The following is a 23,972-nucleotide window of genomic DNA, read 5'->3' as shown; positions in this document are numbered from 1 at the left end:
ATTTGTCGAGGTTGGTGTGGAGGCCCGAGGCGGTGCCGAATAGCCCGAGGATGTGGCGCACCGCGGAAAGGTCGCGCGCGTCGGGATGGCAGAAAAGCACGACGTCGTCCGCGTAGAGGGAGAGGCTGGAGGCCATGTGGCGATCAGTGGGCCGTTGCAGGAGGCCCAGTGAGGTGGCACGCTGGAAGAGGCGGTTGAGGACATCGATGACGATCACGAATAGCATGGGGGACACGGGGTCGCCCTGGCGAAGCCCCTTGCAGTGACGGATCGGTGGTCCTGGGAGCCCGTTGATGAGCACCTTGGTGCTAGCCGTGGAGACGAGGATGGAGATCCAGTTGCGCCATCGAGGCCCGAACCCCAGGTGCTGCAAGACCTCGAGGAGGAAGGGCCAGGAGACTGAGTCGAAAGCACGCGCGATGTCCAGCTTGAGAAGAACACGCGACAGGCGAAGAGTGTGGAGCTGCCTGGCAGTCTGTTGGACAAGCATGAAGTTGTCGTTGTTGGAAATATGCCCTAGAGGCAATAATAAATTGATTATTATTATATTTCCTTGTTCATGATAATCGTTTATTATCCATGCTAGAATTGTATTGATAGGAAACTCAGATACATGTGTGGATACATAGACAACACCATGTCCCTAGTAAGCCTCTAGTTGACTAGCTCGTTAATCAATAGATGGTTACGGTTTCCTGACCATGGACATTGGATGTCGTTGATAACGGGATCACATCATTAGGAGAATGATGTGATGGACAAGACCCAATCCTAAGCCTAGCACAAGATCATGTAGTTCGTATGCTAAAGCTTTTCTAATGTCAAGTATCATTTCCTTAGACCATGAGATTGTGCAACTCCCGGATACCGTAGGAGTGCTTTGGGTGTGCCAAACATCATAACGTAACTGGGTGGCTATAAAGGTACACTACGGGTATCTCTGAAAGTGTCTGTTGGGTTGGCACGAATCGAGATTGGGATTTTGTCACTCCGTGTAAACGGAGAAGTATCTCTGGGCCCACTCGGTAGGACATCATCATAATGTGCACAATGTGACCAAGGGGTTGATCATGGGATGATGTGTTACGGAACGAGTAAAGAGACTTGCCGGTAACGAGATTGAACAAGGTATCGGTATACCGACGATCGAATCTCGGGCAAGTACTATACCGCTAGACAAAGGGAATTGTATACGGGATTGATTGAGTCCTTGACATCGTGGTTCATCCGATGAGATCATCGTGGAACATGTGGGAGCCAACATGGGTATCCAGATCCCGCTGTTGGTTATTGACCGGAGAACATCTCGGTCATGTCTGCATGTCTCCCGAACCCGTAGGGTCTACACACTTAAGGTTCGATGACGCTAGGGTTATAAAGGAAGCTTGTATGTGGTTACCGAATGTTGTTCGGAGTCCCGGATGAGATCCCGGATGTCACGAGGAGTTCCGGAATGGTCCGGAGGTAAAGATTTATATATAGGAAGTCCTGTTTCGGCCATCGGGACAAGTTTCGGGGTCATCGGTATTGTACCGGGACCACCGGAAGGGTCCCGGGGGCCCACCGGGTGGGGCCACCTGCCCCGGGGGGCCACATGGGCTGTAGGGGGTGCGCCTTGGCCTACATGGGCCAAGGGCACCAGCCCCTAGAGGCCCATGCGCCAAGATATAGGAAAAGGGGAGAGTCCTAAAGGGGGAAGGCACCTCCGAGGTGCCTTGGGGAGGATGGACTCCTCCCCCCTCCTTAGCCGCACCCCTTTCTTGGAGTAAGGGGCAAGGCTGCGCCTCCCCCCTCTCCCCTGCCCCTATATATAGTGGAGGGGAGGGAGGGCATCCATACCTGAGCCCTTGGCGCCTCCCTCCCTCCCGTGACACCTCCTCCTCTCCCGTAGGTGCTTGGCGAAGCCCTGCAGGATTGCCACGCTCCTCCATCACCACCACGCCGTTGTGCTGCTGCTGGATGGAGTCTTCCTCAACCTCTCCCTCTCTCCTTGCTGGATCAAGGCGTGGGAGACATCGTCGAGCTGTACGTGTGTTGAACGCGGAGGTGCCGTCCGTTCGGCACTAGGATCATCGGTGATCTGAATCACGACGAGTACGACTCCATCAACCCCGTTCACTTGAACGCTTCCGCTTAGCGATCTACAAGGGTATGTAGATGCACTCTCCTTTCTACTCGTTGCTGGTCTCTCCATAGATAGATCTTGGTGATACGTAGGAAAATTTTTGAATTTCTGCTACGTTCCCCAACAGTGGCATCATGAGCTAGGTCTATTGCGTAGATTCTTTGCACGAGTAGAACACAAAGTAGTTGTGGGCGTCGATATTGTTCAATATGCTTGCCGTTACTAGTCTTATCTTGATTCGGCGGCATCGTGGGATGAAGCGGCCCGGACCAACCTTACACGTACGCTTACGTGAGACCGGTTCCACCGACAAACATGCACTAGTTGCATAAGGTGGCTGGCGGGTGTCTGTCTCTCCCACTTTAGTCGGATCGGATTCGATGAAAAGGGTCCTTATGAAGGGTAAATAGCAATTGGCATATCACGTTGTGGTTCATGCGTAGGTAAGAAACGTTCTTGCTAGAAACCCATAGCAGCCACGTAAAACATGCAAACAACAATTAGAGGACGTCTAACTTGTTTTTGCAGGGTATGCTATGTGATGTGATATGGCCAAAAAGGATGTGATGAATGATATATGTGATGTATGAGATTGATCATGTTCTTGTAATAGGAATCACGACTTGCATGTCGATGAGTATGACAACCGGCAGGAGCCATAGGAGTTGTCTTTATTTATTTGTGACCTGCGTGTCAACTTAAACGTCATGTAATTACTTTACTTTATTGCTAACCGTTAGCCATAGTAGTAGAAGTAATAGTTGGCGAGGCAACTTCATGAAGACACGATGATGGAGATCATGATGATGGAGATCATGGTGTCATGCCGGTGACGATGATGATCATGGAGCCCCGAAGATGGAGATCAAAAGGAGCAAAGTGATGATGGCCATATCATGTCACTATTTGATTGCATGTGATGTTTATCATGTTTATACATCTTATTTGCTTAGAACGACGGTAGTAAATAAGATGATCCCTTACAACAATTTCAAGAAGTGTTCTCCCCTAACTGTGCACCGTTGCGACAGTTCGTGTTTCGAAGCACCACGTGATGATCGGGTGTTAGATTCTAACGTTCACATACAACGGGTGTAAGACAGATTTACACACGCGAAACACTTAGGGTTAACTTGACGAGCCTAGCATGTACAGACATGGCCTCGGAACACGGAGACCAAAAGGTCGAACATGAGTCGTATAGAAGATACGATCAACATGAAGATGTTCACCGATGATGACTAGTCCGTCTCACGTGATGATCGGACACGGCCTAGTTTGACTCAGATCATGTAATCACTTAGATGACTAGAGGGATGTCTATCTGAGTGGGAGTTCATAAGATGAACTTAATTATCCTGAACATAGTCAAAAGGTTTTTGCAAATTATGTCATAGCTCACGCTATAGTTCTACTGTTTAGATATGTTCCTAGAGAAAAATTAGTTGAAAGTTGATAGTAGCAATTATGCGGACTAGGTCCGTAAACTGAGGATTGTCCTCATTGCTTCATAGAAGGCTTATGTCCTTAATGCACCGCTCAGTGTGCTGAACCTCGAACGTTGTCTGTGGTTGTTGCGAACATCTGACATACACGTTTTGATAACTACGTGATAGTTCAGTTAAACGGTTTAGAGTTGAGGCACCAAAGACGTTTTTGAAACATCGCGAAACATATGAGATGTTTTGAGGGCTGAAATTGGGATTTCAGGCTCGTGCCCATGTCAAGAGGTATAAGACCTCCGATGACTTTCTTAACCTGCAAACTAAGGAGAAAAGCTCAATTGTTGAGCTTGTGCTCAGATTGTCTGAGTACAACAATCATTTGAATCGAGTGGGAGTTGATCTTCCAGATAAGATAGTGATGGTTCTCCAAAGTCATTGCCACCAAGCTGTTAGAGCTTCGTGATGAACTATAACATATCAGGGATAGATATGATGATCCTTGAGGTATTCGCGATGTTTGACACCGCGAAAGTAGAAATCAAGAAGGAGCATCAATTGTTGATGGTTGGTGAAACCACTAGTTTCAAGAAGGGCAAGGGCAAGAAGGGATACTTCATGAAACGGCAAATCAGCTGCTGCTCTAGTGAAGAAACCCAAGGTAAAACCCAAACCCGAGACTAAGTGCTTCTGTAATAAGGGGAACAACCACTAGAGCAGAATTACCCTAGATACTTGGTAGATAAGAAGGCTGGCAAGGTCGATAGAAGTATATTGGATATACATTGTGTTAATGTGTACTTTGCTAGTACTCCTAGTAGCACCAGGGTATTAGATACCGGTTCGGTTGCTAAGTGTTAGTAACTCGAAACAAAAGGCTACGGAATAAACGGAGACTAGCTAAAGGTGAGCTGACGATATGTGTTGGAAGTTTTTCCAAGCTTGATATGATCAAGCATCGCACGCTCCCTCTACCAAAGAGATTGGTGTTAAACCTAAATAATTGTTATTTGGTGTTTGCGTTGAGCATAGACATGATTGGATTACGTCTATCGCAATACGGTTATTCATTTAAGGAGAATAATGGTTACTCTGTTTATTTGAATAATACCTTCAATGGTCTTACACCTAAAATGAATGGTTTATTAAATCTCGATCGTAGTGATACACATGTTCATGCCAAAAGATAGTAATGATAGTACCACCTACTTGTGGCACTGCCACGTAAGTCATATCGGTATAAAACGCATGAAGAAGCTCCATATTGATGGATCTTTGGGCTCACTCATTTTTGAAAAGTTTGAGACATGCGAACCATGTCTATTGGTGTATATGCATGAAGAAACTCCATGCAAATGGACCGTTTTGACTCACTTGATTTTGAATCACTTGGGACATGCAAATCATACCACATGGGCAAGATGACTGAAAAGCCTCGTTTTCAGTAAGATGGAACAAGATAGCAACTTGTTGGAAGTAACACATTTTGATGTGTGCAGTCCAATGAGTGCTGAGGCATGCAGTGAATATCGTTATGTTCTTACTTCACAGATGATTCGAGTAGATGTTGAGTATATTTACTTGATGAATCACGAGTCTGAATTATTGAATGGTTCAAATAATTTCAGAGTGAAGTAGCAGATCATTGTGACAAGAGGATAAAATGTCTATGATATGATCATAGAGATGAATATCTGAGTCACGAGTTTGGCACAGAATTAAGACATTGTGGAAATTGTTTCACAACTGATACAGCCTGGAACACCATAGTGTGATGGTGTGTCCAAACGTCATAGTTGCACCCTATTGGATATGGTGCATACCATGATGTCTCTTATCGAGTTACCACTATCGTTCATGGGTTAGGCATTAAAGACAACCACATTCACTTTAAATAGGGCACCACGTAATTCCGATGAGATGACACCGTATAAATTATGGTTTAGAGAAACCTAAGTTGTCGTTTCTTAAAAGTTTGGGGCTGCGACGCTTATATGAAAAAGTTTCAGGTTGATAAGCTCGAACCCAAAGCGGATAAATACATCTTCATAGGACACCCAAAACAGTTGGGTATACCTCCTAATTCAGATCCGAAAGCAATATGAATTGTTTCTAGAATTGGGTCCTTTCTCGAGGAAAGGTTTCTCTCGAAAGAATTGAGTGGGAGGATGGTGGAGACTTGATGAGGTTATTGAACCGTCTCTTCAACTAGTGTGTGACAGGGCACAGGGAGTTGTTCCTATGGCACCTACACCAATTGAAGTGGAAGCTTATGATAGTGATCATGAAACTTCAGATCGAGTCACTACCAAACCTCGTGGGAGGACAAGGATGCATACTACTTCAAAGTGGTACGTAACCCTGTCTTGGAAGTCATGTTGCTAGACAACGATGAACCTGCGAGCTATGGAGAAGCGATGGTGGGCCTGGATTCCGACAAATGGTTAGAAGCCACAAAACCCGAGAGAGGATCCATGTATGAAAACAAAGTGTAGACTTTGGAAGAACTACTTGATGGTCGTAAGGCTGTTAGGTACATATGGATTTTGAAAGGAAGACAGACAATGATGGTAAATGTCACCATTGAGAAAGCTCGACTTGACGTTAAGTTGTTTTTCGACAAGTTCAAGGAGTTGACTACGATGAGACTTTCTCACTCGTAGCGATGCTAAGAGTCTGTTGGAATTATATTAGCGATTACTGCTTTATTTATGAAATCTTGCAGATAGGATGTCAAAACATTGTTTCCTCGACGATTTTCTTGAGGAAAGGTTGTATGTGATACAACTGGAAGGTTTTGTCAATCCTGAAAGATGCTAATAAGTATGCAAAGCTCTAGCAATCCTTCTAAGGACTGGAGTAAGCATTTCGGAGTTGGAATGTACGCTTTGATGAGATGATCAAAGATTTTGGGTGTATACAAAGTTTATGAGAAACTTGTATTTCCAAAGAAGTGAGTGGGAGCACTATAGAATTTCTGATGAGTATATGTTGTTGACATATTAATGATCAGAAATGACGTAGAATTTCTGGAAAGCATATAGGGTTATTTGGAAAGTGTTTTCAATGGAAAACCTGGATTAAGCTACTTGAACATTGAGCATCAAGATCTATAAGGATAGATCAAAACGCTTAATAGTAATTTAAAATGAGCACATGCCTTGACGTGATCTTGAAGGTGTTCAAGATGGATCAGTCAAAGAAGGAGTTCTTGCCTGAGTTGTAAGGTATGAAGTTAAGACTTAAAGCTCGACCATGGCAGAATAGAGAGAAAGGAACGAAGGTCGTCCCCTATGCTTAAGACATAGGCTCTACAGTATGCTATGCTGTGTACCGCACCTGAAGTGTGCTTTACCATGAGTCAGTCAAGGGGTACAAGAGTGATCCAAGAATGGATCACAGGACAGCGGTCAAAGTTATCCTTAGTAACTAGTGGACTAAGGAATTTTCTCAATTATGGAGGTGGTAAAAGAGTTCGTCGTAAAGGGTTACGTCGATGCAAGCTTAACACCTATCCGGATAGCTCTGAGTAGAGATACCGGATACGTATAATGGAGCAACAATTTAGAATAGCTCCAAGTAGAACAGTTATTTGGAATAGCTCCAAATAGAACGTGGTAGCTGCATCTAGGAGATGACATAGAGATTTGTAAAGCACACACGGATCTGAAAGGTTCAGACCCGTTGACTATAACCTCTCTCACAAGCATAACATGATCAAACCCAGAACTCATCGAGTGTTAATCACATGGTAAATGTGAACTAGATTATTGACTCTAGTAAACTCTTTGGGTGTTAGTCACATGGGGATGTGACCTTGAGTGTTAATCACATATCGATGTGAACTGGATTATTGACTCTAGTGCAAGTGGGAGACTGTTGGAAATATGCCCTAGAGGCAATAATAAATTGATTATTATTATATTTCCTTGTTCATGATAATCGTTTATTATCCATGCTAGAATTGTATTGATAGGAAACTCAGATACATGTGTGGATACATAGACAACACCATGTCCCTAGTAAGCCTCTAGTTGACTAGCTCGTTAATCAATAGATGGTTACGGTTTCCTGACCATGGACATTGGATGTCGTTGATAACGGGATCACATCATTAGGAGAATGATGTGATGGACAAGACCCAATCCTAAGCCTAGCACAAGATCATGTAGTTCGTATGCTAAAGCTTTTCTAATGTCAAGTATCATTTCCTTAGACCATGAGATTGTGCAACTCCCGGATACCGTAGGAGTGCTTTGGGTGTGCCAAACGTCACAACGTAACTGGGTGGCTATAAAGGTACACTACGGGTATCTCTGAAAGTGTCTGTTGGGTTGGCACGAATCGAGATTGGGATTTTGTCACTCCGTGTAAACGGAGAGGTATCTCTGGGCCCACTCGGTAGGACATCATCATAATGTGCACAATGTGACCAAGGGGTTGATCACGGGATGATGTGTTACGGAACGAGTAAAGAGACTTGCCGGTAACGAGATTGAACAAGGTATCGGTATACCGACGATCGAATCTCGGGCAAGTACCATACCGCTAGACAAAGGGAATTGTATACGGGATTGATTGAGTCCTTGACATCGTGGTTCATCCGATGAGATCATCGTGGAACATGTGGGAGCCAACATGGGTATCCAGATCCCACTGTTGGTTATTGACCGGAGAACATCTCGGTCATGACTACATGTCTCCCGAACCCGTAGGGTCTACACACTTAAGGTTCGATGACGCTAGGGTTATATAGGAAGCTAGTATGTGGTTACCGAATGTTGTTCGGAGTCCCGGATGAGATCCCGGACGTCACGAGGAGTTCCGGAATGGTCCGGAGGTAAAGATTTATATATAGGAAGTCCTGTTTCGGCCATCGGGACAAGTTTCGGGGTCATCGGTATTGTACCGGGACCACCGGAAGGGTCCCGGGGGCCCACCGGGTGGGGCCACCTGCCCCGGGGGGCCACATGGGCTGTAGGGGGTGCGCCTTGGCCTACATGGGCCAAGGGCACTGTTGGGTTTCGTAGTAATTTCAAAAAATTTCCTACGCACACGCAAGATCATGTGATGCATAGCAACGAGGGGAAGAGTATTGTCTACGTACCCTACGCAGACCGACTGCGGAAGCGATGACACGACGTAGAGGAAGTAGTCGTACGTCTTCACGATCCAACCGATCAAGCACCGAAACTACGGCACCTCCGAGTTCGAGCACACGTTCAGCTCGATGACGATCCCCGGACTCCGATCCAGCAAAGTGTCGGGGAAGAGTTCCGTCAGCACGACGGCGTGGTGACGATCTTGATGAACTACAACAGCAGGGCTTCGCCTAAACTCCGCTACAGTATTATCGAGGAATATGGTGGCAGGGGGCACCGCACACGGCTAAGGAATCGATCACGTGGATCAACTTGTGTCAACTTGTGTGTTATGGGGTGCCCCTACCTCAGTATATAAAGGAGCCAAGGGGGGAGGGGGCGCCGGCCAAGAGAGAGAGGCGCAGGAGGAGTCCTACTCCTACCGGGAGTAGGACTCCCCCCCCCCCCAATCCTATTCCAACTAGGATTCCCAAGGGGGAAAGAGGGAGAGGGGTGGCCGGCCACCTCTCCTAGTCCTAATAGGACTAGGGGAAGGGGGGAGGCGCGCAGCCCCCTTGGGCTGCCCCTTTCTCCTTTCCACTAAGGCCCATGAAGGCCCATATGGCTCCCGGGGGGTTCCGGTAACCTCCCGGTAACCCGGTAAAATCCCGATTTCACCCGGAACACTTCCGATGTCCAAACATAGGCTTCCAATATATCAATCTTTATGTCTCGACCATTTCGAGACTCCTCGTCATGTCCGTGATCACATCCGGGACTCCGAACAACCTTCGGTACATCAAAATGCATAAACTCATAATATAACTGTCATCGTAACCTTAAGCGTGCGGACCCTACGGGTTCGAGAACAATGTAGACATGACCGAGACACGTCTCCGGTCAATAACCAATAGCGGGACCTGGATGCCCATATTGGCTCCTACATATTCTACGAAGATCTTTATCGGTCAGACCGCATAACAACATACGTTGTTCCCTTTGTCATCGGTATGTTACTTGCCCGAGATTCGATCGTCGGTATCCAATACCTAGTTCAATCTCGTTACCGGCAAGTCTCTTTACTCGTTCCGTAATACATCATCTCACAACTAACATATTAGTTGTAATGCTTGCAAGGCTTATGTGATGTGTATTACCGAGAGGGCCCAGAGATACCTCTCCGACAATCGGAGTGACAAATCCTAATCTCGAAATACGCCAACCCAACATCGACCATTGGAGACACCTGTAGTACTCCTTTATAATCACCCAGTTACGTTGTGACGTTTGGTAGTACCCAAAGTGTTCCTCCGGTAAACGGGAGTTGCATAATCTCATAGTCATAGGAACATGTATAAGTCATGAAGAAAGCAATAGCAACATACTAAACGATCGGGTGCTAAGCTAATGGAATGGGTCATGTCAATCAGATCATTCTACTAATGATGTGACCTCGTTAATCAAATAACAACTCTTTGTTCATGGTTAGGAAACATAACCATCTTTGATTAACGAGCTAGTCAAGTAGAGGCATACTAGTGACACTATGTTTGTCTATGTATTCACACATGTATTATGTTTCCGGTAAATACAATTCTAGCATGAATAATAAACATTTATCATGATTATAAGGAAATAAATAATAACTTTATTATTGCCTCTAGGGCATATTTCCTTCAGTCTCCCACTTGCACTAGAGTCAATAATCTAGATTACACTGTAATGATTCTAACACCCATGGAGCCTTGGTGCTGATCATGTTTTGCTCGTGGAAGAGGCTTAGTCAACGGGTCTGCAACATTCAGATCCGTATGTATCTTGCAAATCTCTATGTCTCCCACCTGGACTAGATCCCGGATGGAGTTGAAGCGTCTCTTGATGTGTTTGGTCCTTTTGTGAAATCTGGATTCCTTTGCTAAGGCAATTGCACCAGTATTGTCACAAAAGATTTTCATTGGACCCGATGCACTAGGTATGACACCTAGATCGGATATGAACTCCTTCATCCAGACTCCTTCATTTGCTGCTTCCGAAGCAGCTATGTATTCCGCTTCACATGTAGATCCCGCTACGACGCTTTGTTTAGAACTGCACCAACTGACAGCTCCACCGTTTAATGTAAACACGTATCCGGTTTGCGATTTAGAATCGTCCGGATCAGTGTCAAAGCTTGCATCAACGTAACCTTTTACGGTGAGCTCTTTGTCACCTCCATATACGAGAAACATATCCTTAGTCCTTTTCAGGTATTTCAGGATGTTCTTGACCGCTGTCCAGTGATCCACTCCTGGATTACTTTGGTACCTCCCTGCTAAACTTATAGCAAGGCACACATCAGGTCTGGTACACAGCATTGCATACATGATAGAGCCTATGGCTGATGCATAGGGAACATCTTTCATATTCTCTCTATCTTCTGCAGTGGTCGGGCATTGAGTCTTACTCAATTTCACACCTTGTAACACAGGCAAGAACCCTTTCTTTGCTTGATCCATTTTGAACTTCTTCAAAATTTTGTCAAGGTATGTGCTTTGTGAAAGTCCAATTAAGCGTTTTGATCTATCTCTATAGATCTTAATGCCTAATATGTAAGCAGCTTCACCGAGGTCTTTCATTGAAAAACTTTTATTCAAGTATCCCTTTATGCTATCCAGAAATTCTATATCATTTCCAATCAGTAATATGTCATCCACATATAATATCAGAAATGCTACAGAGCTCCCACTCACTTTCTTGTAAATACAGGCTTCTCCGAAAGTCTGTATAAAACCAAATGCTTTGATCACACTATCAAAACGTTTATTCCAACTCCGAGAGGCTTGCACCAGTCCATAAATGGATCGCTGGAGCTTGCACACTTTGTTAGCTCCCTTTGGATCGACAAAACCTTCTGGTTGCATCATATACAACTCTTCTTCCAGAAATCCATTCAGGAATGCAGTTTTGACATCCATCTGCCAAATTTCATAATCATAAAATGCGGCAATCGCTAACATGATTCGGACGGACTTAAGCATCGCTACGGGTGAGAAGGTCTCATCGTAGTCAATCCCTTGAACTTGTCGAAAACCTTTTGCGACAAGTCGAGCTTTGTAGACAGTAACATTACCATCAGCGTCAGTCTTCTTCTTAAAGATCCATTTATTCTCAATTGCTTGCCGATCATCGGGCAAGTCAACCAAAGTCCATACTTTGTTCTCATACATGGATCCCATCTCAGATTTCATGGCTTCAAGCCACTTTGCGGAATCTGGGCTCACCATCGCTTCTTCATAGTTCGTAGGTTCATCATGATCTAGTAGCATGACTTCCAGAACAGGATTTCCGTACCACTCTGGCGCGGATCTTACTCTGGTTGATCTACGTGGTTCAGTAGTATCTTGATCTGAAGTTTCATGATCATTATCATTGGCTTCCTCACTAACCGGTGTAGGTGTCACTGAAACAGTTTTCTGTGATGAACTACTCTCCAGTAAGGGAGCAGGTACAGTTACCTCGTCAAGTTCTACTTTCCTCCCACTCACTTCTTTCGAGAGAAACTCCTTCTCTAGAAATGATCCATTCTTAGCAACGAATGTTTTGCCTTCGGATCTGTGATAGAAGGTGTACCCAACAGTTTCCTTTGGGTATCCTATGAAGACACATTTCTCCGATTTGGGTTCGAGCTTATCAGGTTGAAGCTTTTTCACATAAGCATCGCAGCCCCAAACTTTAAGAAACGACAACTTTGGTTTCTTGCCAAACCATAGTTCATGAGGCGTCGTCTCAACGGATTTTGATGGTGCCCTATTTAACGTGAATGCGGCCGTCTCTAAAGCATAACCCCAAAATGATAGCGGTAAATCTATAAGAGACATCATAGATCGCACCATATCTAGTAAAGTACGATTACGACGTTCGGACACACCATTGCGCTGTGGTGTTCCGGGTGGCGTGAGTTGTGAAACTATTCCACAGTTTTTCAAATGTACACCAAACTCGTAACTCAAATATTCTCCTCCACGATCAGATCGTAGAAACTTTATTTTCTTGTTACGATGATTTTCAACTTCACTCTGAAATTCTTTGAACTTTTCAAATGTTTCAGACTTATGCTTCATTAAGTAGATATATCCATATCTGCTCAAATCATCTGTGAAGGTGAGAAAATAACGATATCCGCCACGAGCCTCAATATTCATCGGACCACATACATCGGTATGTATGATTTCCAACAAATCTGTTGCTCTCTCCATAGTACCGGAGAACGGTGTTTTAGTCATCTTGCCCATGAGGCACGGTTCGCAAGTACCAAGTGATTCATAATCAAGTGGTTCCAAAAGTCCATTAGTATGGAGTTTCTTCATGCGTTTTACACCGATATGACCTAAACGACAGTGCCACAAATAAGTTGCACTTTCATTATCAACTCTGCATCTTTTGGTTTCAACATTATGAATATGTGTATTACTACTATCGAGATTCAATAAGAATAGACCACTCTTCAAGGGTGCATGACCATAAAAGATATTACTCATATAAATAGAACAACCATTATTCTCTGATTTAAATGAATAACCGTCTCGCATTAAACAAGATCCAGATATAATGTTCATGCTCAACGCTGGCACCAAATAACAATTATTTAGGTCTAATATTAATCCCGAAGGTAGATGTAGAGGTAGCGTGCCGACCGCGATCACATCGACTTTGGAACCGTTTCCCACGCGCATCGTCACCTCGTCCTTTGCCAGTGCCCGCTTATTCTGTAGTCCCTGTTTCGAGTTGCAAATATTAGCAACAGAACCAGTATCAAATACCCAGGTGCTACTGCGAGCTCTAGTAAGGTACACATCAATAACATGTATATCATATATACCTTTGTTCACCTTGCCATCCTTCTTATCCGCCAAATACTTGGGGCAGTTCCGCTTCCAGTGACCAGTCTGCTTGCAGTAGAAGCACTCAGTTTCAGGCTTAGGTCCAGACTTGGGTTTCTTATCTTGAGCAGCAACTTGCTTGCTGTTCTTCTTGAAGTTCCCTTTCTTCTTTCCTTTGCCCTTTTTCTTGAAACTAGTGGTTTTGTTAACCATCAACACTTGATGCTCCTTTTTGATTTCTACCTCCGCAGCTTTCAGCATTGCGAAGAGCTCGGGAATAGTCTTGTTCATCCCTTGCATATTATAGTTCATCACGAAGCTCTTGTAGCTTGGTGGCAGTGATTGGAGAATTCTGTCGATGACGCAATCATCCGGAAGATTAACTCCCAATTGAATCAAGTGATTATTATACCCAGACATTTTGAGTATATGCTCACTGACAGAACTGTTCTCCTCCATCTTGCAGCTATAGAACTTATTGGAGACTTCATATCTCTCAATCCGGGCATTTGCTTGAAATATTAACTTCAACTCCTGGAACATCTCATATGCTCCATGACGTTCAAAACGTCGTTGAAGTCCCGATTCTAAGCCGTAAAGCATGGCACACTGAACTATTGAGTAGTCATCAGCTTTGCTCTGCCAGACGTTCATAACATCTGGCGTTGCTCCAGCAGCAGGCCTGGCACCCAGCGGTGCTTCCAGGACGTAATTCTTCTGTGCAGCAATGAGGATAATCCTCAAGTTACGGACCCAGTCCGTGTAATTGCTACCATCATCTTTCAACTTTGCTTTCTCAAGGAACGCATTAAAATTTAACGGAACAACAGCACGAGCCATCTATCTACAATCAACATAAACAAGCAAGATACTATCAGGGACTAAGTTCATGATAAATTTTAAGTTCAATTAATCATATTACTAAAGAACTCCCACTTAGATAGACATCCCTCTAATCCTCTAAGTGATCACGTGATCCAAATCAACTAAACCATAACCGATCATCACGTGAGATGGAGTAGTTTTCAATGGTGAACATCGTTATGTTGATCATATCTACTATATGATTCACGCTCGACCTTTCGGTCTCCGTGTTCCGAGGCCATATCTGCATATGCTAGGCTCGTCAAGTTTAACCTGAGTATTCTGCGTGTGCAAAACTGGCTTGCACCCGTTGTAGATGGACGTAGAGCTTATCACACCCGATCATCACGTGGTGTCTGGGCACGACGAACTTTGGCAACGGTGCATACTCAGGGAGAACACTTCTTGATAATTTAGTGAGAGATCATCTTATAATGCTACCGTCAATCAAAGCAAGATAAGATGCATAAAAAGATAAACATCACATGCAATCAATATAAGTGATATGATATGGCCATCATCATCTTGTGCTTGTGATCTCCATCTCCGAAGCACCGTCATGATCACCATCGTCACCGGCGCGACACCTTGATCTCCATCGTAGCATCGTTGTCGTCTCGCCAATCTTATGCTTCCACGACTATCACTACCGTTTAGTAATAAAGTAAAGCATTACATCGCGATTGCATTGCATACAATAAAGCGACAACCATATGGCTCCTGCCAGTTGCCGATAACTTGGTTACAAAACATGATCATCTCATACAATAAAATTCAGCATCATGCCTTGACCATATCACATCACAACATGCCCTGCAAAAACAAGTTAGACGTCCTCTACTTTGTTGTTGCATGTTTTACGTGGCTGCTACGGGCTTAAGTAAGAACCAATCTCACCTACGCATCAAAACCACAACGATAGTTTGTCAAATAGACTCCGTTTTAACCTTCGCAAGGACCGGGCGTAGCCATACTTGGTTCAACTAAAGTTGGAGAGGCAGTCGCCCGCAAGCCATCTCTGTGCAAAGCACGTCGAGGGAACCGGTCTCGCGTAAGCGTACGCGTAAGGTTGGTCCGGGTCGTCTCGTCCAACAATACCGCCGAACCAAAGTATGACATGCTGGTAGGCAGTATGACTTGTATCGTCCACAACTTACTTGTGTTCTACTCGTGCATATAACATCAACATCAATAACCTAGGCTCGGATGCCACTGTTGGGTTTCGTAGTAATTTCAAAAAATTTCCTACGCACACGCAAGATCATGTGATGCATAGCAACGAGGGGAGAGTATTGTCTACGTACCCTACGCAGACCGACTGCGGAAGCGATGACACGACGTAGAGGAAGTAGTCGTACGTCTTCACGATCCAACCGATCAAGCACCGAAACTACGGCACCTCCGAGTTCGAGCACACGTTCAGCTCGATGACGATCCCCGGACTCCGATCCAGCAAAGTGTCGGGGAAGAGTTCCGTCAGCACGACGGCGTGGTGACGATCTTGATGAACTACAGCAGCAGGGCTTCGCCTAAACTCCGCTACAGTATTATCGAGGAATATGGTGGCAGGGGGCACCGCACACGGCTAAGGAATCGATCACGTGGATCAACTTGTGTCAACTTGTGTGTTTGGGGTGCCCCTACCTCAGTATATAAAGGAGCCAAGGGGGGAGGGGGCGCCGGCCAAGAGAGAGAGGCGCAGGAGGAGTCCTACTCCTACCGGGAGTAGGACTCCCCCCCCCCAATCCTATTCCAACTAGGATTCCCAAGGGGGAAAGAGGGAGAGGGGTGGCCGGCCACCTCTCCTAGTCCTAATAGGACTAGGGGAAGGGGGAGGCGCGCAGCCCCCTTGGGCTGCCCCTTTCTCCTTTCCACTAAGGCCCATGAAGGCCCATATGGCTCCCGGGGGGTTCCGGTAACCTCCCGGTAACCCGGTAAAATCCCGATTTCACCCGGAACACTTCCGATGTCCAAACATAGGCTTCCAATATATCAATCTTTATGTCTCGACCATTTCGAGACTCCTCGTCATGTCCGTGATCACATCCGGGACTCCGAACAACCTTCGGTACATCAAAATGCATAAACTCATAATATAACTGTCATCGTAACCTTAAGCGTGCGGACCCTACGGGTTCGAGAACAATGTAGACATGACCGAGACACGTCTCCGGTCAATAACCAATAGCGGGACCTGGATGCCCATATTGGCTCCTACATATTCTACGAAGATCTTTATCGGTCAGACCGCATAACAACATACGTTGTTCCCTTTGTCATCGGTATGTTACTTGCCCGAGATTCGATCGTCGGTATCCAATACCTAGTTCAATCTCGTTACCGGCAAGTCTCTTTACTCGTTCCGTAATACATCATCTCACAACTAACATATTAGTTGTAATGCTTGCAAGGCTTATGTGATGTGTATTACCGAGAGGGCCCAGAGATACCTCTCCGACAATCGGAGTGACAAATCCTAATCTCGAAATACGCCAACCCAACATCGACCATTGGAGACACCTGTAGTACTCCTTTATAATCACCCAGTTACGTTGTGACGTTTGGTAGTACCCAAAGTGTTCCTCCGGTAAACGGGAGTTGCATAATCTCATAGTCATAGGAACATGTATAAGTCATGAAGAAAGCAATAGCAACATACTAAACGATCGGGTGCTAAGCTAATGGAATGGGTCATGTCAATCAGATCATTCTACTAATGATGTGACCTCGTTAATCAAATAACAACTCTTTGTTTCATGGTTAGGAAACATAACCATCTTTGATTAATGAGCTAGTCAAGTAGAGGCATACTAGTGACACTATGTTTGTCTATGTATTCACACATGTATTATGTTTCCGGTAAATACAATTTTAGCATGAATAATAAACATTTATCATGATTATAAGGAAATAAATAATAACTTTATTATTGCCTCTAGGGCATATTTCCTTCAGGCACCAGCCCCTAGAGGCCCATGCGCCAAGATATAGGAAAAAGGGGAGAGTCCTAAAGGGGGAAGACACCTCCGAGGTGCCTTGGGGAGGATGGACTCCTCCCCCCCTCTTGGCCGCACCCCTTTCTTGGAGTAAGGGGCAAGGCTGCGCCTCCCCCCCCTCTCCCCTGCCCCTATATATAGTGGAGGGGAGGGAGGGCATCCATACCTGAGCCCTTGGCGCCTCCCTCCCTCCCGTGACACCTCCTCCTCTCCCGTAGGTGCTTGGCGAAGCCCTGCAGGATTGCCACGCTCCTCCATCACCACCACGCCGTTGTGCTGCTGCTGGATGGAGTCTTCCTCAACCTCTCCCTGTCTCCTTGCTGGATCAAGGCGTGGGAGACATCGTCGAGCTGTACGTGTGTTGAACGCGGAGGTGCCGTCCGTTCGGCACTAGGATCATCGGTGATCTGAATCACGACGAGTACGACTCCATCAACCCCGTTCACTTGAACGCTTCCGCTTAGCGATCTACAAGGGTATGTAGATGCACTCTCTTTCTACTCGTTGCTGGTCTCTCCATAGATAGATCTTGGTGATACGTAGGAAAATTTTTGAATTTCTGCTACGTTCCCCAACAGTCGTGGATGCTATGGCCAGCAATGAAGGCGCTCTGGTTGGTGGAGATAAGCTCGCCGAGACGCGGCGCGAGCCGGAGGGAGAGGACCTTGGCAAACAGCTTGGCGAACAGATGGATGAGGCTGATCGGCCTATACTCGGCGAGGGACGAGGCTTCCGGGTGCTTGGGAAGGAGGGTGAGCAGGGCCTCGTTCAGCTTGTGGAAACTGCGGCCGTTAAGGTTGTAGAGCTTGCCAAAGGCCTCGACGAAGTCGTCGCGGATGATGTCCCACGCGGCGATGAGGAATTCCACCGTGAAGCCGTCGGGCCCAGGCGCTTTGCCGTGAGGGAGCTGGCGGACGGCAGACCAGATCTCGTCGGCCGAGAAGCGCTGGTCAAGCGCGGAGAGGTCGAAGGATCTGTCATCGATCGCATCGAGGGCGATGGTGTGTTCTCGGTGGTCGGCCGTGCCGAGCAGGCCAGAGAAGTGGGAGAAAGCGGCCTCGGCCATGGCCATGGGGTCGGAAATAGTGTCGTCACCCACGCGGAGCTCGTGGATGCGGTTTCGCCGGTTGCGGTGGGCGGCGCGCAGGCGAAGGAAGGCGATGTCGGTGTCTCCGGTGCGCAGCCAAGTGTGGGTGGAGCATGGCGACGAACTTGGCAAAATCATGAAAATTTTCTTCCTCGTCCTCCAATTATTCTCTGATCATGCTCATAACACCTAGCTGCAATTTCTCAGTAAATGTCCAAAATCTAAATTTATGTTAAACTTTGAGAAATCATGATTCATCAAACACAAATTGCGAAGATGAAGTTAAAATATAACAGATAATTATTCGAGTAAATAAACTTTGAGAAATCATGATTCATCAAACACAAATTGCGAAGATGAAGTTAAAATATAACAGATAATTATTCGAGTAAATCCCTAGCAGATCTAGCCAAATATGCTAGATTTAGCATCAGATAGCATAGCTTCGCTTGCTCGTGAGCAGACATGGTCATGCACCTTTTTTTGTAGTTACTCATGATGAGGAATCTTAAGGAGTGATTCGCCTTACCGAAAAGCTCTTTTGGTACACGGCGTCCAGTGCTATGCTATAGCATATATAGTCCAGAGGTTTGAAAAAAGAAATTGTACTCCGTTGAGGATTCTCAAACAAGGTGATGCGGTTTGAAATGGATGATTCTCAAAAGGAACGAACTCTACGTGCTCCACCAAGAATAAGAATCCTGCAAGAAATAAATAAAAAATAGAGCCGATACCGAATCTTACTTTTTCGAGCAGAATCTTACGATTCATATGGAGTGGCAGTGGCAAGTAAATTGGTCGTAAACTCGCGGCAAAGAAGTTGTAGGCAGCCCTTATTAGAATTAAATTTTCAGTTGGCCTTCCCTTCATATCCGCGCTCCGCCGCACCCCACCCCACCCCACCACCGCCACCGCGGATCCATCCGACTCCCACCAGCCACCGCCACCGCCACCGCCACTGGATCCATCCGACTCCGGAGTGAGGATAGGGGCACCAGTGGAGGGGTTTCTTTCGCTCCTTTGTCTGTGGAACCGCTGGTAAGATCTGGCTACCTACTCTTCCCATCATTCTCCTTTCCATCCCTAACCCTAATCCCCACCTAGAATAAAAAAAATTCGAAGTCCATGGGAAGCTGCCTCAAACCGACTCTCTTTCTCTAACTAGTATCTTTTGCCTAAGGATCTAGGTAAGGACTTTTCTCTGTGTTTATTGAGTTTCTATCTTGTGGTTTGCCCTCTTTTTCTCTTAAATTTTCTAGATCTCAATCTGATGTATGTATCCATGTAGGTGTGCCAGTGATTGACCTGTTTTTTCTTGTGAGCTAGAGAATGGGGGTTCTCTCTAGTGAGGTAGAGAATTGAGTTGGCCTCCTCTTGGATTACTGTGTAGATTTTAAACCGGAGCTTATATGCTTCCTTGGATTATTCTGTAGGTTTTAGTTCTCGATCGTACTTAGAGGATGTTGAGTTTCCCTCTTGTCTTGTGAAGCACCAAGTTGTTGAACTAGCCCATCTCGTATCTTAAACTTGAAAATGTAGGAATTTTGGTGTGGCCTCCTTACTTTCATGTATTTTGTGTTGGAAGCCTTGTTGTAAAATTCTTTATTTTTTGACACTTAAGATATTGTATTCTATTAAGGTTCAAAGATATACCCATTTATCCATCAATTTTCCCTATAAGGTATTATCCCTTAGAATCTAATGGTCATGCCTTTGTGTTGCAACCAACTATGCCTCTCTAACTCCTCATCATGTAACTCATGATCTCAATCCCTATTTGAGACAGCATTTAAAGTAGTATTATAATCTTTTGTTCTCAAAGCATTGCTGTAAATTTGCTCCTTGTTTTGTTGTAAGCTATGATTATTGGTAAAGTTGAGGGATACTATCTTTTTCTTTTGGACATGTGGATACTATCAATTATTCATGAGCGAGTCTACTATTTCTCTAGTGTTTCTTCTCGTGCTAATATTTTAGTTGTGACTTCAAGATTCCTCGTAGTGTTTTAAGTTGTGTGATTGTTGCTGTTTGACTCATTTGAATGTAATTTATGTTCTAGTAACTAACAACTAGTTCTGCATCCATTTGGTTCATCTGTGGTTCTTAGATTCCTTTTTTGGGGGGTTAATTTTGTTGCTTTTCCCTCTATCTCACAAGTTATGATGTTTGATGTTTGCCCAGGCACTTGATATGGATCAATCAATTGATATTCTTCTCGCAAATGCTTGTCAAGGAGATGACAACCTACGGTCAGTAGCAGAAGGCAAACTAAAGCAGCTCCATGATCTTGACCTTTCCAACTTCCTCCTAGGTTTATCATCTCAGCTCTTGAGGGAGGAGACTCCAGAAGAGTCTAGCATACTTGCTGGTATCATCCTTAAGAACTCCTTGGACTCAGGGGAGCCTGCACTCGACGATCTAGGGAGTCGAAAATGGCTCAGCCTCGATCCATCTATCCAATCACAGATTAAGGAGAACTTGCTCCTGACTCTAGAATCCAATTGTGATTCAAGGCGCCGCTCATCAAAAATTATTGCAAAAGTTATTGCATGGGTTGCATGCATTGAGATACCAAGGAATCAATGGGAGGAGCTCATTGGCAAATTGGTGGGGAACATGTCAATGCCATCTTCTTCCCTAAAGCAAGCAACTCTAGAGGTGCTCGAGTATGTCTTCGAGGAGAGCCCTTATGTTCTGAAGGAGGATCAAGTGGATGCTGTTCTCGCTAGTGTCATCAATGAAGTGAAAATGGAGGAGGGAGGAGAGCCAAGTTCTCAAGTTCGTCTCGCAGCTCTTAAAGCTCTACTCAACATTCTTAAGTTTATTGAGCTTGCTAAGCTTGAAGAGGAAAGTGGCAGCAGTTCTATAGTGGCTGCAGTTTGTGATGGTGCCTCTCGATCCAAGGAAACCAAGATCAAAGAGGCGGCATTTGAGTGCCTTGTTGTAGTTGCATCCAGATATCATACCAAATTATTACCCCACATGGAAATCATAGTGAGTCTTACAGTGGAAGCTTTGAAAGTGAAAGAAGATGAAGAATCACTCAGAGTCCAATGTATTGAGTTGTGGAACACTATTTGCCGAAAAGAGATTAATTGCCGAGAAGAAGAAGAAGAAGAAGATGAAGAAGAAGATGAAGAAGAAGAAGAAGAAGAAGGAGGAGGAGGAGGAGGAGGAGGAGACTCTATCTTTATTGGTCATCTTTGTTCATTTGTTCAACCTCTCCTAGAAGCTTACATGGAAAAAGAGAAAAACTTGGAAAAAGAGAAAAAAGAACAAGAAGTCGTTTCCATGAGTGTAGAAGAAGAGGGAGAAGAAGAGGGAGATGATAATTTAGAGGACATGGACATTTCCGTGAGTGCAGAACAAGAGGGAGTAAACCTTGACGACATCTGGGAACAAGTGGAAGATGAGAGTGTGCAAGACATTTTCATGACATGCCTAGGCCTGGCCACTAGAACTATGAAGGATAAAGTTGTCCCCCTTGTGATGAAATTTGTTCATGAGAATATCAATGGGCCTAGTCGCATGATGGCCATTTATCCATTAGGTTTTATCCTTGAAGGTCCCTCTGTTAATCAACTTGCTCCTGTAGTTCCTTTATTGGTTCGCATGATGGAAGATCCTCAGGAAGGTGAAGGTGTAAGAGGGAGGGCTGCATGGATTCTTGGACGGGTGTTTGAGCTTGTGGGAGCAAATAGAATCATAAAAAATGAGGTGGTGGACTTTCCTAGGATCATGACACTCTTAATAAAGATGAGCAAAGATGTCCCTCAAGTGTCCATTGAAGTGTATGGAGCTATATATTTTCTTGCAAGAGGTTATAGAGAGGATGCAAAGTCCACGTCCAAGTCATCTGAGCTTACACCTTTTGTTAAGCCTCTTATTGATGCCCTCCTTTCTGCTTCAGAACTTGTTAAGGAGACCCCTTTTAGGATTCCACCATGTGCATCTACTTATAAAGCATTGAGTGAGATCGTGAGAGTGAGCAACATTGAAGAACTAGAAATTTGTGATGCTCTTATTGGATTAATGTCTCAAATCTTCAGGAGGTTGAGCACTGTGGTTAAAGGTCATGGTGAAGCAATGTCATCAGATGAGAGGAAGAACCGTGGCCTTCTTGAGGTCTTGCATTGTGGTCTACTTGAACTCTCAATGAAGCAGCTGGGCACGAGCAACTTCGAGGTGGAGGCAGCATTCACACTTAGGGACTCTGCTAGCTGTTTATTGCTCCTTTGTGCCGTGTCTTAACGAGTGACAATCCTACTGCACGTGATCGAGCAGCACTTGCCATTGGTGCTCTTGCTCATGCCATTGGTTGTCATTTTGGACAACACATGCCTATCCTCCTACAATATTTTAATGTGAAACGACTCTCTCCGGTTTACATAGGAGTGATGTGCAGTATCTGTCATATCTTGGGAAAAGAGGAAGAAGTGGTGCCATCCTGGGATCATATTATGGAAGTTCTGTACAAGGGTATCCAAGAATTGTCACTTCAACCGTCAATTTTATCAAGCTTTGGAGAGATTGCTGTTGCTATTGGTGACAAATTTGAGAAGTACGTGCCTCCAGTTTTGGAAAAGCTTAGAGAAGCTGAAGCTGCTCATTTGAAGTTAGGAGATAAGGATCATGGTAGCAAGGTTAGAGAGTCAATATTCAAGGCTTACCATGGCATGATGGAGGGCATAAATGACCCAAAGTGTGGGATGAAGGTAGGAATGGCTCTGTATGAATTTATTGAAGATGACCAGAGCAACACCAAGAGAAGGTAGATATGCCTTTTTCCTTTTTTCTTTTTTTGGCTATAGTATGTACTTAGAGTTATATGTCATATAGTCATTAATTGATTATTTCCTTTTTTTAGGGATACAAGTGTGGCCATGGCAGGAGTTGATGCTTTGTCTCTACTACCTATGAGGGTGCGGGCTTGGTCAGAGCGATTAATTGTATTGATGAAGGAAGGAAGGGTTTATTAGTAGGCAAGTGATGAGGAACTAAATTGTGCTTTATTTTGGTACACCGAATTTGTATGACTGTTGATACTAGGTGTTGGTTGGAACCTCTCTGTCTATTATGGTTTTTAGTAAAGGACTAGTTCCCTTGGGACTCCCTTGCCCTTTTAGTCCTCCATCCCACAATGTATCCTTTTTCAAAGTTAGCTTGAAAAAAAGATCTTATTATATTGTGGGATGGAGAGATCTTATATTGTGTGTGAGATGAGCCCTAGGTCTTGTCAGCCTAAACCCTATGTCTTATTAGCCTAAAGCTAAAACTAAAGTGTGTAAACTTGCTTGATTGGAGCTGTGGAGCTTAAGAGGTACTCCCTCCGTTCGGAATTACTTGTCGTAGAAATGGATGTATCTAGATGTATTTTAGTTCTAGATACATCTATTTCCGAGACAACTAATTCATAACGGAGGGAGTAAAACTCTAATATTGGAGAAGACGAAGTAGAGCGTAAAGCCTAAAACTCTTAACATTAGAGCGTAGAGGGCCCCGCTTGGATCACCGTATA

The 23,972-nt window shown here is 44.8% G+C and overlaps 1 pseudogene; it reads left to right on the top strand.

Annotated features, from left to right (window-relative positions):
• Window positions 1-19,323: 19,323 nt before the first annotated feature.
• Window positions 19,324-23,752, top strand: LOC123045804 (importin subunit beta-1-like; annotated as a pseudogene).
• The last annotated feature ends 220 nt before the right edge of the window (window positions 23,753-23,972 follow it).

Source organism: Triticum aestivum, chromosome 2B (genome assembly GCF_018294505.1).
Source record: "Triticum aestivum cultivar Chinese Spring chromosome 2B, IWGSC CS RefSeq v2.1, whole genome shotgun sequence".
Classification (NCBI taxonomy): domain Eukaryota; kingdom Viridiplantae; phylum Streptophyta; class Magnoliopsida; order Poales; family Poaceae; genus Triticum; species Triticum aestivum.
Note: the sequence above shows the minus strand (reverse complement) of the source record. Positions and strands in the feature narration are given on the sequence as shown.